The 13,420-nt window shown below is 36.0% G+C and overlaps 1 protein-coding gene across 14 annotated transcripts in view; it reads left to right on the top strand.

The window, feature by feature from the left end:
• CLASP1 (cytoplasmic linker associated protein 1) overlaps positions 1-13,420 on the top strand; it is a 355,336-nt gene that overhangs the window by 18,930 nt on the left and 322,986 nt on the right. Inside the window, exon 2 of one of the 14 annotated variants that reach the window (XM_056793733.1) lies at positions 9,722-9,769. The exons of the other annotated variants lie outside the window; for them this stretch is intronic. The gene's annotated coding sequence lies outside the window, so the exon portion shown is untranslated. The remainder of the gene's footprint in view (positions 1-9,721; positions 9,770-13,420) is intronic. 14 annotated transcript variants of the gene reach the window in all.

Raw genomic sequence — 13,420 nt, forward strand, 5'->3', positions numbered from 1 at the left:
GACTTGCTTAGGATTACATAGCTAGGAAGTATCTGAGGTCAGATTTGAATCCTGGACCTCCTGGTTCTAAATCTACTGAACTACCTACTGCCCTCCCCTCCCTAATCAGTTCCTTAGCAGGAAATGGGTAGCATGCTTTATCATCAGTATTCTGAAATTGTGATTGGTCATTTCATAGATCAGAGTTTTTAAACCTTTCGAAACTGCTTATCTTTACAGTGTTGTTATTATATAAAGTATTCTCCTGGTCTGCTCACTTAACTACATATTTGTTTGTACTAGTCTTCTCAGCATTTCTCTGAAATTGTCCCTTTTGTCATTCCTTACAGTCTTTTAGTATTCTTGCCTGAGTCAGGTCACTAGCAGTGTGACTATAGGCAAGTCATTTACCTTCTTCTAACTTTAATTTCTTCCTCTATCCAGTGGGGATATAATGTCATTTACCTCATATGGAATGAGATAACATATGGAAAGTACTTTGCACACTTTAACACACTGATAGCTGTGGTTGCAACTATTATCACTACTAATACTGCTACTGTTATTTGTGTTATTTGCATTGGATTGTAAGTTCCTTTGGTCTGTTTTTCCTCTTTGGAAGTTCATTTATGGATTATTCAATTTCTTGTTCAAAGTTATGTTATTTAAATTCTCTACATTTTGTTCTGCTAGTTTGGGCATTTTATATTTTATTGTTATTTAGTTCTTCATATTGTCAGTTTCATTGGCATATAGTGGTGAACATTGTTAATCATTTCCTTTATTCCTTTGTTGTGAATTCTTTTCCATTCTGAAATATTGACTGTTTTACCTCTATATAAAAGAATAAAATTATCTCACAGTTTATTTGTTTTATTTGTTTAATGTTAGAAGAACCAGGCATGTCAACTGATGCAAAAATTTCATAATTTTACTTTGAAATAAACATTTTAATCCTACTATTATTTTTGTTGCCTTTTGTATTTAAGAAAAATGCACTGTGACAGTTGACTCAGGTTGGTCCTTTGAGGTATTCTTAAATTCCATTCTTTCTACCTATAATGAAAAAATACTATCCCCTTCCAGAGAGAACCCAATGAACTCTGAATGCAGATTAAAGCTTACATATTTCTCTTTCTTTTTGGTCTGTGTTTTCTTTTGTACCATGTCTAATATGGAAATATATTTTTCATGACTTCTCATGTTTTACTGATATAAAATAGATTTCCTTATCAAGGAAGAAGGGAGGGTTATAAAGGAGAGAAAATTTGAAACCTAAAATTAAAAAAGAATGTTAAAAACATTTTTATACATAATTGGGTAATATTTGTATATTTACATATGTATGTGTGCCTGTGTGATTGTGTGCATATTCTGGCCCTTCTGACATTTAAAACAAAAAACAAATCATACCTGGTCTTATTAAATTGTGTATGTTAAGTCTTTTTCTCTAATTTTGCTAATTTGTTCTTTGGTTTTTCAGAATTCTTATTTTGGAATTTAATCACAGTTTTGAAATATGTAAGCTTTCTAGTAATTTTAGTTCCATAATTAGTCTATTGATTTTGTTTTTTTCTCTTTTGTTGATGAAAGTTTTGAGGGAGAAAAATTTTTCCCTTAAAGATTGTTCTGGTGGATTTTCAAGAACTTTGGTATGTTGTCTCATTGTTGTCATTATTTATCATTTCTATGATTTGTTCTTTGACTCAGCAGTTCTTTAGGATTAAATTATTTAATTTATTTTGTGGGGAGAGATGAAATTGACAGGCTTTGCCATCAGATTGGATTTGGGATATGAGATAGTGAGGAGTCCAGGATGGCTTCTAGGTTTGGAGCCTGAAGGACTGAGGGAATGGTGATACCTTCTACTGTAATAGGGAAGGCAGGAGGAAAGGGAAGGTTTAGGTCTTTTCTCCACCATAAATCAGAAAATGTTGTAGAATATTTTCCTCATGGTCATACACATCATTCAGAATCCTAATTTTTCAATGTAAGTAGTTGCAAAATCTTTTGTCCACCCCTTCTGCTTAAAGAATGTAATTATAAATTAAACAAATATTTATTAATCTGCAAGGTTCAGCCATGGAAATGTCTGTAGGCAGAAGGGAATGAGTCAGTAAGTAGGGTAAAGCTCAAATATTAAAAAGAGGAGTGAGAAACTTAGGCAGACAGGTATTTTCAGGGCAGAAAAATACCCCTTTCAATTTTGAATAGATTAAGATTATTATTATTAAGTACATTAATATAGAAATGTCAGGCAGTCTTTGGAAATATATGACTGGGGCTTACTGCCAGATATATACATTTGGGTGTAGTCTACATAGTTGTTCATTGACCCCATGAAAATAGATGGTGTTACCAAGGGAGTGCAGAGAAGGGGGGGGGTCTAAAGAATAGAGTTTTGGAGTGGATTAACCTCACTTGGGGTGGGTCAGTTGATCCAGGGAAAAGAAAACAAGAAAGGTGCTATCAAAGAACTAGAAAAGGAATGTCATTGAAACCTTGGAAGGGTTAAGTGTCAAGAAGGGGAGGGGCTGGTCATCAGTGTCAGATATAATAGAAAGGCCAGGGAATGTGAGGATAGGGAAATCACATGGAATGTGACATTTGAGGTCATTGATGACCTTGAAGAGAGAGCACTTCAGTAAAGTCATAGGGACAGGAGCCAGTTTGCAAGAGTTGAATGAGTGTTGGGGAGGCAACAATTGTAGAACACTTTTGTTAGAAGTTTAGTAAATAAAGAAAAACAAAAGACACAGGGCAGTAATTTGTGAGAGTATCCTGGTTAAGGAAAGTGTTTTTATTGCTGTTGTTTTTTGTTTAATATGCTGAGGAGATCCAAAGATGTAGGCCAGGAAAAAGAGAGGGATGATTGTTGAAACAAGTTCCTGAAGGAGAGTGGAGAGTCTGGGGCACAGGTGTGGAAAGGTGGCAGGGAGGGTGGCAGGATTAACTTTTGCAAAAAGCAGGTCTGATTTTTTTCCTAGAGACCAAGGGAAAGGAGGGTGAAGACTAAGAGAAGTTTAATGATGTGAAGGAGGGAGGGCAGGATATTCATGATTATCTAGATTGTCTTTGTAAAGTAGGACATGACATAGTTGGGCGATGGCATTGGAACTATACTTAGAGTCCTGCAAATCTCTTCTGGCCCAAACAGCTGTGTATTAGAAAGCCTATTAAAATTGAGTAAAACTGTTGCCTTGCTTAGGTCATGTCTAAAGTTGATAAGCATGAATTTGTAGTGGCCTCCGGAAGCAAATTTTATAGCTTCTTGTAGCAATATTAGATGACTTGAGAATAGAAGAATGCAGAAAGTTTGTGCCTTCCTCAGCAGTTGTAGCACAGTGCTCAACAGACATTAGATGTAGACAGGATGGTAGAACAGATAAAATGCTGGATTTATTCATATTCAGTAAGACCTTAGTTCAGATCTCTCCTTAGCTGTTTATAATCTATAAAACATTTTATATGGATGTGTATACATATATACACATGTAATTTAATAGATGTTGAATTGAATTTGGGTGATCAGGGTTAGGAATTACCAGTATAAACAGGAGTGATGAACTGGTAGAACAGGAAGCATTAAAGCATTTAGAATGAGAAGTTTCAGGTGGAGTGGAGCAGTAGGTTAATAGAAAACAAATGACTGTGTTTAGAGATGAGTTTCAGAATTCTTCATCTTGGAGGTAGAATGTTTTCAGGTCTGAAATACACTAGTTGCTAGGCATGACTGGGATGTGGTGGAGATGTCATGAATATCTTTGAGAGTTGATAAACTAAAAGGCTTTTTTGAAGTGTCATCAATATTTATATATTGAAATCACCAGGTACAGTGAATAAGTTGAAGTTGGAGTCTTAAGTCAGATGTCAAAGTTATCGGAGGTAGAAGAATTGTTCTGGAGCTCAATGCCAGAGTTGCAGACTGGGGTAGCATTAGATAGTGGTAATTTCAGAGGAGAGACCCAATGGTCTAACAGAGCAAGATTCTAGAAGTGGCAGTGTGCTGGTTTTTCAGATAGACCCTTTGAGGAAGGGCATTAATGAAAGTATGTAGCTTCAAAGAGGGTAGTATCAAAGCCATCAGCACACGGGGTGGTCACCATCTTTGATCTCATCATCACTCATTTCCTTGATCAAGAATTCTGAAAATCCTTCATATTTCCAACTATATAAGCTCCTCTCATTCCAACTCTATTTTTGCCTCACTTCTTTTAAACTTATTCTTCATTCTCACTGAGACCTGTAGGTATCACTCTAGCTCTTGTTTCTAATTTTCCTCTCTTCCTAGTCTGGCTCTGATAGTTAACCAGTACACATTTCACTGTTCTCTACTCTTAAATTCCCTGCCCCATTGTTCTACCATTGCTAATGTCTTCCAAACTTTACTCCTTTGCTCTTTCTTATATGTTCCTGGAGAAGTCATGTAACTGTTAAACAAGATTGACTACCCTCTCTACAGTAAAGTGATTCTTTTACTCTTTTTGATTGATTCTCACTACCGCCCCGCCCCGCCCCTTTCCCTAACCTATTCCAAACTTTCTCTTTCTGTCCTCTTAGTAAAGGACCTCATACTTCCCTGGGTTAAGAGAGACTATTTGCTTCTGTTCTTTGCATCTCAGTTCTTATTGATATAATTCCTCATTATCTTTTCCTTTATTCCAGTCTGGCAGAGAGGTGGTTCTTTTTCTCCAAGGCCCAATGATGTATCCTTGATACTATCTGCTTTCATCTCCTCCATCATATTGCTCCCATAGTTTTCCCTTATTTTCAGTCTTAACTTTTCTACTATCTCCTTCCTTGCTCTCTACAAACATGCATAGATCTTGTATGTTTTAAAAACAACTTCACTTAGTCTACCATCTCCTTAAACTACTGTCTGAGTCTTTTCATAGCCACTCTTCTAGAAAAGCCTCTACTCTTGTTGCCTCTACTTTTTCTCCTCTCATTCAACTTTTCTTCTGCAGTTTAGCTTTTAATAATCACTCAAATGGCAGTGTTCCTTTCAAAGGTTATGAGTGATCTCTCAGTTGCCTGATATGATGCCCTTTTCTTAATCCTCATCCTTCTTGTCCTCATTGCAGCATCTGATGTTATTGACCACTCTCTTCCTGGATTCTCTGTCCTCTGGGTTTTTATGATAACTGCTTTCTCTTGGTTTTTGTATCTGTATGCAACATTCTTTGCTGTATCCCCAAAACTGTAGGCATATACCAAGGTTTTTCAAGGGATCCCAGCTTTTCTATCTCTCTCTCTCTCTCAGATCAGCTCCCACTGGTTTATTTGACAACTCTATGTAACTTACTCTCAGATATGTGTATATAATATGTGTGTCCAGTACTACTCTCTCCTGACCTCCACTGGTGTATTTCTAAATGTCTGTTGGATATTTCGGTAAGTATAGGCATCTCACATTCAGTTAGCATAAAAAAGAATTCATTACCTTTCCTCAAAAGTGTTCATTTTCCAAACCTTCCTATTTTTGTCAAGAACATCACAATCTTTCTGGTTATCCAAATTTGTGAGCTTGAAGACATCCTCAACTTTTCATTCTCCCTCATCCCTATCTAATCAGTTGTCAAGTTTTCTTGACTTTTACCTTTCATTAATTGCCTCTTATCCCCTCACATATCTATCTTCATAAGACCCCCATTACTTGTCACCTATTATTGGTCTCCCTGCCTTTTCTGTTCTGTCTTCCTCTTTGCTGCCAAACTGATTTCCAAATACGAGTCTAATCATGTCACTCCTTTGCTCAGTAAACTTCAGTGACTTCCCATTTCCTTAGTGCCAAATTCAAATTCTTCTGGTATTTAAAAGTCTTTACATCCTGGCTTCAATCTACCTTTCCGGTTTTATTAATCATTACTTTTTTCCCCCACACATTCTGTAGTCCTGCCTTTCTTGTTTTACCTCCCTTGTGATCCTTCACTTGTTTGAATGTCATAGAAGGATGCCTTCTGCATCTTTGCTTCTTAAGAGTCCTTGGTTTCTTTCAAAGCTCATTTGAAGTGCCACTTAAAGGCTTTTCTTGATTTCTCCTCAGTTGTCAATGCTTCTTATAAATTACCTTGGGATTTTTTTGTATATACTTATATATATATATATATATATATATATATATATACACACATATATATATATATTTTTTTCCCTTGAAAGAATATAAACTTCCTGGGAATAGTATGATTTTATTTTTGTAACCCCACCACTTGCCTCAGTAGAGACTTAAATACTAATTGGTTAATTGAAAAAGTGAGATTTTCATGCAGTGCTGAGAGGTAGGAGTGAAACAGAAGTCAATAGAGAACAAATGAAAGGTTTTAAAGAAAGAGATTCTTACTGATAGCTTTTGTTTTTTACATTACATTAATTTCCTCATTTTCATCCACTTCATTCCTAGAGATGTGTCCTTTTTAACGAAGTGTTGTGTTTTTTTTTTTAAACTGTTACCTGTGTATTGGCTCCAAGGCAGAAGAGTGATAAGGGCTAGGCAATGGGGGTCAAGTGACTTGCCCAGGGTCACACAGCTGGGAAGTGTCTGAGGTCAGATTTGAACCCAGGACCTCTCATCTCTAGGCCTGGCTCTCAATCCACTGAGCTCCCCAGCTGCCCCGAAGTGTTGCTTTTTAAAGGAGAAAAAAAGTTTATTAAAACTGATCAATACTTGAAAAAATCAAACATTATATGCAGTGCTTGACACCTGTGGACCCTCACCTCCACAAAGGAGTAGAGAGAAGTGCCTTGATATATATCTTTTCTTTAGGAGACATATTTGTTCTTTCTAATTTAATAAAATTTAGATTAGATTGTTTTGTGGTTATTGTTGTTACCAACATTGCAGTAATCCATATATATTGTTTTCTTGGTTCTACTTATTTTACTTTGTGTCAGTTCTTATAAGTCTTTCCATGCATCTTTTTATTCATCATACTTGTTTCTTATGGAAGAGTACTATTGTGTTGTAATCATGTATCACAACTTATTCAACTTATTGAACCATTTCCCAGGTAATGGGTATCTACTTTGTTTCTAGTTCTTTGCTTCCAGAACAAATGCTATTATAAATATTTTGGAAGCTTTTTAATTGTTGACCACATTGGGGTATTGCTTAGTGACAAAATAGCTGTGTAAAGTCTATGGATAGTTTTATCATTTTATTTATATAATTCTAAATTGCTTTCCCAAATGGTTATACTAATTGCCAGTTCTATGCAGAGTGCATCGGTGTGCTTTTCTTTCTATAACCTCCAATATTGTATATGGGAATTTAGCAATAGAATGAAAATTCTAGAGGATATGATGAAAGCGGTTACAAAGGAAAGATAATAAGAATTAGGATGGGTTGAAGTAGCTGTCTGTAGTATGTGAATATGTATGGTGAGAGAGGTAGTAGGGGAAAGGGATTTTTACCTAGACAGCAGTTCTAAATAGCAGCAACCAGTTAGTCACTAAATATAAGAATTGAAGGGGATTAGGAAAGGCTTCCTGTAGAATGTGATATTTTAGCTGGAATTTGAAGAAAACCAGGATGGTAGGGAGAATATTTTGTGCACAGGGACACAGCCAATGAAAATGCCCCTTAGGGGATTGAGTCTCAGTTCAAGGAACAGCAAGGAGGTCAGTGTCACAGATCACAGAGTATGTGGGATAGAATGTAAAGTGTAAGAAGACTGGAAAGGTGGAAGGGGAGGCAGGTTATAAAGAACTTTGAATTCCAAACTAGAAGAGCAGTAAGTTGGGATTTATTAGTTATTGTACTAATTGTACTATTGTACAAGATGAGAATAAATTAGTGCCAACCAGTTCTCTTTTAGTTTGTTGGTTTGATGAAATAGTTTTAGATCCTATCTGCCATGTATTTTATTTCTCTGTGGCTTAATTGAAACTGGTAGGGACTGGATGTTGTGAGATTGAAGAGAATGGAATTTTCCCTAGGCACAGTGGCTCTTTTAGCTTTAAATTAGAAGGTTCCAGGATTATTGAAGAGAAGGAAGGAAAGAATAAAAATGAAAGGAGAGGGGGACAACTGGGTGGCTCAGTGTATGGAAATCTGGGCCTGGAAATGAGAAATCCTGGGTTCAAATGTGGCCTTAGATACTTCCTAGCAATGTGTCTCTGGCCAAGTCATTTGACCATTGTATAGACCTTTCTGTTCTTCTTTTGGAGCCAGTATACATTATTGGTTCTAAAATGGAAGGTAAAGGTTTTAAAAGGGGAGGGGGGGAGAGAAGGATGATGGAAGTAGATATAGCATATAGGATGCATTAAAGTTTTTTTGTGCATGTATTACTATGACATAAATTGCTTGGTAATTGGTATTATAGTATATTTGCTACAAATAAGAATGTAAACTGTTGAAATTTTGTTTCTACAAATAATCCCTTCTCCTTCAGAGGACTCATTATTAGAGCATACTACATTTCTGGTTTAAGCTGGCCTTTCAACTTGCCTGAATTCCTGCATGATATTTCCAGGGGAGTTCTAGGATGTGGTTGTTGATTAACTGGGACCAACAATTATTTTCAATTGTATTTCTTGATACTAAGGTGAAAAAGTATTTTTAGGACTTTGCTTTCCAAATGCTTCATTTCTGGTTTGACCTCTTGTTATCTTCCTTTCTACTTCCCCAAATCTGTCATATCTAGTTTAATTGGATATTTATTTTTAATTATCTATCATATTCTGGCTTTCTTTTTGCTTTATATTATACGTTCAGTAGGTGGCACAGGGTTCTATCACATTTTAGGCCTTAAAAATGCTTTTTGATTTTTTTCAGTAGTAAACTAAAAATTTCTTGACAGAAATCTTCAGTAGGAAATCTTATTGTATCATGAAAAAAGGTAAGAGGTGAGGGGAGATAAAATAGTAGCTTGGTTAAAGGTACTCAAAGCCTTCTATTTGTTTTGAAACTTTTCCATATGAAAATCTTCTCATCCAAATAGAGTGGTCTTTTAATGAGTTTTTCCTTGAGTACATCATGCTTCTCACCTTCCTGCATTTGATAAGCATTGCCATTGTGACTTTTCTTCTGACTAGAATGCTTGAAACCAATCCTACTAATTATTCAAGGATCAGTTTAAGTGTCTTCAGTGTCTTCATTTGTGAAGTGTCTTAAGTGAAGCTTTCATGACTTATATAGGTCAGTTATCCCTCCCAAATTTAGTGCCTAGTGTTTGGCGATTGTATTGTTTCATTTGTTCTTTAGCAGTTATATAATTTTTCTCATATGTATAACATTTTTGAACACCTCAAGGGCAATGATCATCTATTATTCACCTTTGTGGTATACCAAGTGACTAGCTAAATAGATTTGGGATGATCAGTCAATCAGCAAGTGATTACTGTTTGCCAGACATTTTGCTAAACACCAAGCATACTAAGACACCCATGAAACTGTCCAATTAAGTCATTTACATTCTAAGGGAAAGAAAGCATGTGCATGTGTAAATATATAGAGAATATATACAGCATGAACACAGATTTATGAAGGTGGGAACTAGCAACTAGGGGAGGGAGTGATATCAGCAAAGTTTTGAATTAGGTTTTTGAGGGAACCAGAGAACTATTCAAAGATAATGAAAGGGAGAGCCTTCCACACATTGGGTACAGCCAGTATGAAAAAGAGAAAGGAGATGGAATACCATACAGAACAGCAAGAAGACCAGTATGGCTGAACTTCAGAATGTGTAAGAAAGCTATAAAGGGGCCAGCATCTAAATAAAATCTATATCTGTTGCAGATATTCAGGTTGTTGGCAGAGGAAGAGAGATTGTATAAACTCAACAAAGTGAGTATGAAATTTTAAAGAGGCTGTATGCTTGATCCATTGGTGTTCTTTTGACCTTAAAACATCATTTGATTACCTAATTTCTCACCATATGGTCTCAAATGGCTAGTTGTACAGTAGATCTAGGTGCTTGGAGTTTTTCAGGAAATCTAAATTTAATTATTCCCATTTTGGTTACTGCTTCAGGAAATTCTAGTCTTCCAAGCTTAAACATTGTCTTTGGAAGAATGAGGATTTGGGGGATCATGATAAAGGTCTTTTAGGTATTTAAAGGATTGTCACTTGGAAGAAAGTTTAAATCAGTTATGCTTAGTCCTCAAGGGCATACCAGAAGCTATGGGTTGAAGACAATAAAGAGCTAAAGTTAGGCATGATTTAGCAGCATGGTATCTAGAAACAAGAGTCTGCCTCAAAGTAGTAAATTCCCCTTTATTGGAAATTTCCAAAAAAAAGTTGGATAACTGTTATTTGGCAATGTTGTAGACAAGATTCTTCTGGGATTATTTGAATATGGTCCCTCCTAGCACAGATATTCTTTGGTTCTGTAACAAAGAGCAGAAAGAAAATAAATGTGTGGAGATAAATTATTACCATCAAAGAGGTAGAATTTTCCTGCTGGAGTTCCATTGGGAAAGAAAGGATTGAAGTCTTGATTCCCCAAGGGATTAAATGATTTGATTTGGGGCCGCACCTTGAATTTCACTCTTTGTAGCTGACCAAAGAAGTGAAATTTAATATAACTCCATAAGCTGCATTAATTGAAGTATTTGTAGAGTCACTGAAGTCTGATGCTTTCTTGATAATATACTCTAGTGGGTAAAGAGAGAAGATACTCTGCCATCTAACCCTTTTTTCGAATTCTTTCTTTGGGAAGATTAATATTTTCCAGAGAGACTGCTCTTTTCCCTTTATAAATAAAACTCAACTCTGAAGTAGTAGTATTTGTAGTAATCATAGTCTTGGTAGTAATAGCTACCTACCTTAAAACCTTAAGCAAAGCACTTTGTATATCTTAATTTATCTCACAATTACTGAAATGAAATAGATTCTATTATTTTCCTCATTTGTCAGGAAACTGAGACCAAGGAGGTTAAGTGATTTAATTTTAATTTTTTCTATCAGATAAAAATTCTGCCTTCTCTTCACCCCCACTCCCAATTGAGAAAGAAAGAACAAAATCCATTACACAGCCAGGTAAAACAAATTTCTACATTGACCATGTCAAAAAAAAGTTTCACTACACACTCTTTAAGTTCTTCTCTCTTATCAGCAAGTGGGTACTATGTGTCATTATTAGGTTTTTGGAGTTGTGGTTATTATGCTGATCATAGTTTCAAATCATGTTTCAAAGTTATTTGTATTTGTAATATTGCCCTTATATAAATTGTTCTCATTCTGCTTAACTTCACTTGATATCAGTTCATGCAAGTCTTCCTAGATTTCTCTGAAACCATCCTCTTCCTCCTTTCTTACTTCATGATAGTATTCCATCACATTTATATTCCTACTTCATTCTGATATCCCCATTGATGATTATTCCCTCAGTTTCCATTTTTGTTAATTCAAAGAAGAGCTGCCATCCTAAAATCTAAACAGTTTATTGTTGTTGACCTTTAAGCTTGTTCCAGTTCTTTCTTCCTTAGTTCTCATTTCTTTTCCCATTTTTTTCCTTCTAGTGTTCTTATTTTATTTAAAAAATTATTTTTCACTCTTTAAAACAACTCTTCATCTCTTTCAGGAATTTTAGTTGAACTTAAGCCCAACATGTATTTTTTCTTTGATGCTTTGGTTATATTTTAGAGTCATTCTCTTCTTTTGAATTTGTGTCTTGAGTGTATCTGTCACCATAATGGCTCATTATGGTGGGATTCTTTTTTTTTTGTTTGTTTGCTAATTTTGTTTATTAATTCACAAAATTCCTAAATTTATTTACTTATTTTTCCTACTTTCTGTCTTTGGACTTTATGATTTTGGACTCTGCATTTTTCTTGAGGGCATGTTTTGGTTGCTCTCAATGTTCCTTTCTTAGGGGTATTAAGCATTGTGTTATTACAGAATTTCAGGGATAGCAGCTCAGGCTAGGGACCTGCAAGTCTTATATGGGGCAAAGTCTCATTGACCCACTGGTCTGAACTTTGCAAGTTCCTGATGTAGTTTTGGGTCTATGCAATACACTAGTGGCCTTGCTTGGCCCACTTGTAGTTCTGGTAGGGTTATTATCCAGCTATTGCTGTATTCATCCCACTATCAACTGTCTGGAAAGCTCTGCTATTTCATAGGAACAGAACTGTAGGATTTCCCTTGGTCTAGGATTTCTCCCCTAGTTATTCTACTTGCAGGCTTCAGACTGATCTGGAAGCTAGAACTAAGATTACTTTTTCACCCCTGAGGTCCCAGACACATTGCTCCTGCTTGCTTTTGAAGTTTTTCATTGCTCAGTGCAGATGCTAGTACCCTCAACTACTATTTGTCTTGGAATGCCACCCCAAAGTCAGGTCTTTTCAGTCTGCCTTGCATCTGTGACTTGGAACTGAGAAGTCTGTGACATTGCTGCCAGTTGGCATCTAGTTCTACACCCTACATATGTTTAGATTTTCTATGCTAGTGCCTGGTACCTCTTCTTGCCCTAATGCACATTCTGCCCTAGCATGCTCCTGACTAGATCCTTTCCTAGTATCCATAGACCTTTCTGTCTGTCTCTTTCTGCAGAGATGGCCTGGAAAAATGAATCATTGTTTGGTTTTTTTCTTGGATTCCAAATCAGGATTTGATCTTGGGTGTTTTCTAGGTCTGTGGTTCTTTTGGGTAGAGGGAAGAAGAGGTGGAGGAGCTCACTGTATTTTTGCTATTCTATGATCTTATTCTTTTCCAGTAACATGCCCAGGGTAACGCAATTATAATGTGTTAGAGATTTCTTTGATTATCAGTTTTTCTGCTGATCAAACTCCTTCTTTATAAGAAAGGAAAAAAGTAAGGAAAGTGAATCTTGTGTGTGCTGGTGTCTTGTGTGGCCAGGAATCTTATCTCTTATGGAAGGTTTCATATTTTATGTTGCTGAGCTAATTCCAGGTTTCCTGAGGCTTATGGCATAGTTTACTTCCAGACAAAATGTTTACTGGGAGAAAAGAGAGACACACACACATACTCTTTCTCTGTCTCTGTCTCTGTCTGTCTCTGTCTGTCTCTCTGACAAATATTGATAGGAGTCTTTGCATTGTTTACTTAATTGGACCTTATTTTCCTTGATGCTGGTTTCTTGGCCCTAGTACAGTCTAACCTCTTTTCAGTGTGTCAGAGTGGAAAATAGGACAAACTTCTAATAATAAAAGTTTGAAAGCTGGAAAGGAAATGACTGGAAATTCTGTCTATTCATTTATGAAGTGGTATTAAAAGCTGTAGGCAAACTCCTAGCTACGTGTTAACATTGAAGTTTTGAGGACATAATATAGGACTCCATTCCCTTAGTGGAATTCCCTTAGTGGAATTAGTGGAATTGCTTTGGGAGAAAAAATATTTTTTTTTCATTGATGGGTGAAGGACGATTTATGAGCGGAGGGTAGAAAATTAAAGAGTGCTTCCTGAGAAAGTATTAGGTATAGGAAGAAAAGGCCTAGATCAGATTTTGACTCTATAATACCTTCTTCATTGACC

This window comes from Monodelphis domestica, chromosome 4, assembly GCF_027887165.1.
Source record: "Monodelphis domestica isolate mMonDom1 chromosome 4, mMonDom1.pri, whole genome shotgun sequence".
NCBI lineage: Eukaryota > Metazoa > Chordata > Mammalia > Didelphimorphia > Didelphidae > Monodelphis > Monodelphis domestica.